The sequence below is a fragment of the Harmonia axyridis genome, chromosome X (genome assembly GCF_914767665.1).
Source record: "Harmonia axyridis chromosome X, icHarAxyr1.1, whole genome shotgun sequence".
Classification (NCBI taxonomy): Eukaryota; Metazoa; Arthropoda; class Insecta; order Coleoptera; family Coccinellidae; genus Harmonia; species Harmonia axyridis.
In genome coordinates this window covers 34,969,786-34,972,285 of record NC_059508.1, presented here as the reverse complement: position 1 = coordinate 34,972,285, position 2,500 = coordinate 34,969,786, and the positions used below count along the sequence as shown (strand labels likewise).

General features: G+C 49.0%; 1 pseudogene; it reads right to left on the bottom strand.

Moving 5' to 3' along the window:
• LOC123688249 overlaps positions 1–2,500 on the bottom strand; it is a 9,285-nt pseudogene that overhangs the window by 2,724 nt on the left and 4,061 nt on the right.

Sequence of the window (2,500 nt, the reverse complement as noted above, 5' to 3'; positions counted from 1 at the left end):
GGGTTGACCACCTTATAGTACCGTTTTTGAGACGGACTGTGGGTGGTCGATTGATGTCCAGTTTGCCCTTTAAGAGGACTGCATGGGTTTTCCCATGCGAAATTTTCAATTTGTTCTCATCAAGCCAATTCTCGAGAATGGAAGCAGAAGAAGTTAGAGCGGTTTCTAAAGCTTTACGGCTTTTACCTTCGACGACAATTGAAATGTCGTCGGCGTAGGCGACATTGATGCCACCAGAGGATGGCAGTAGAGCCAGAAGTTCGTCCAGAAGCACATTCCAAAGAAACGGTCCTAAGACCGATCCTTGGGGGCACCCCCGGTCGACTGGTCTTCTGTAGATGCACTCGCCTTGGCTGAAAATAATTTTCCTGTCAGATAGGAAAGATTTTATTAGTAGATAATATGTGTGGCTAGGCAGTGCAGATTTGAGCCTGCGGAGAACTGCTGGCCACCACATGTTGTCAAAAGCACCGTCTATGTCGACAAATAAGCCAGCCACGTATGGCTGTGTGGAATTTCTTGCGAAATTCACGACGCGTCTGACCGCGTCTTCTGTAGACCTGCCAGAACGAAAGCCGAACTGAGAGTCGTGTTCCTGACCGGAATCTTTGTAGATTGGCGAGATTCGAGTTAGTAAGAGTCGTTCTAAGAGTTTGCCCATTTCGTTGAGAAGACAAACCGGGCGATACGATTTCGCATCGTCAGGCTGCCGACCCTTCGATTTGAGCAGAAGACAGATTCTCCCCGTCTTCCATGCCTTCGGAAATATGCATAACCTCAGACATGAGTTGTACAACGACAACAGAACATCAGGATGGGAGTCGAACACCCTTTTGAGAATGAACCCTGTTAAGGAGTCAGGCCCGGGCGCACAGTTTTTACGTGTGGCCAGGAGAGCTCGCCCTAGCTCATCCATCTCAAAGGGGTCCGGGGTGGGTAGGAGGGTCCCCGAGGGGACCGATGCTGCTGAATTTCGAACTGCGACTTGGACTAAAGTGTCCTCCTCACAGTTATCGCTCGGTAGTAGTTTCGCGAGGATAGTCTTGGCTGTGTCCAGCCAAGTAGTTGTGTAAGAACCGCGTTCGGTTCTTACAGCAGAAAGTGTAGTGGGAGCGGTTATCCGCTCCGTCACGATTTTATAGGATGAGGACCATGGTCCTCTTTGTGATTCTGTTTCAACGAATCTTTGCCAGTTTTGAAATTTAGCCTGACGAATCGCGGCTGTGTAGATGTTATTTGCGTGCCTAACGGACGCTAGATGCTGCATTATGACATCTGGGCCCTCTCCCCAGCGTCGCGCTCGACGTAACCCCTTCCTTTTACGGTTAAGGTCAGTCTTGAGCGAGCTAAGTCGTGGGTTCCACCATCCAAGCCCGCGATTTCTGCGGGTGGAGGTAGATATTGATGCCATAGCGGATAAAAATATGGCTTTGGTCAGGGACTTAACGACCCTATCCAGCTCGGTTTCATTCTGACATAGAAGATTGACGTCATGAAGACGCCGGTCTAATTCGGACTCGAACAGGTCCCAGTCCGCGTTCCTAGGAACGAATCTCGGGGTGTTCGGGTCAAGATATGGGATTCTATTCTCAAATTGGCTCGAGCCTATCTCGAAGAAAATAGGTCGATGATCTGATGTAGACCAATTCTCCCGCACCGACCAGCCTTGGACGAAATCCGCCGCATTGGGGGTAGCGAGAGTGAGGTCGATATTTGATTCACCATTTGAAGAGGCGAATGTGGCCGGAAAACCAGCTGAATTGAGGACGATGAGGCCAGAACGGTCGACAAAGTCCTCAAGAAGAGAGCCACGATAGTCTCTATGGCTAGAGAACCAAAGTGGCGACTTGGCATTGGAGTCCATGCATATGAGAACCCTTTTGCCCCTGTTATGTGTTAGAATAGAATCCAGCTTATGTAAAAATGGGTCAATGTCTAAGCTGAATTGGCAATAGACATTGACCAGGATAAATGATATTTTATCGAATTGTATGGTAGCCACAGTGATATTTGGTTCTGACAAGTTACCTAGCAGAATAACGTTTAAGTGAGGGTTAAATACTGCAATAACAGATCCGATTGGATCTTGGGGCACGCGTAAAAGGCGTGCACGCAAACCGAGTCCCCTCACCTCGCCGAAGGCGTGGTAAGGTTCCTGTATTAAGGCTATATCTATATTTTTCGTGTTCATCAGATTTGAGATCTCCGCCGATACGGCGGCAGATCTCTGGGCATTTATCTGTATTAATTTTAGGCCGTGGCCTTGAATTTAGTGCTCGAGGTGTCTATCTTCGATATGAAGTCCTCGAGCGCTTTCCTATACTCCGGGCAAGCTTTGTCGCTTGCCGGGTGGTCCGTGTTTTTGTTCCCCTTTTGCTTGCAGTTAATACAGCAAGCGGGGTTTTCTTCCTTGGCGCATTCCGAGACGGAATGGCCTTTACAGGCGCAGTGTGAGCAGAGAGGAACCTCTGCGCTGCACCTGAGTGCTGTGTGCTTAAAG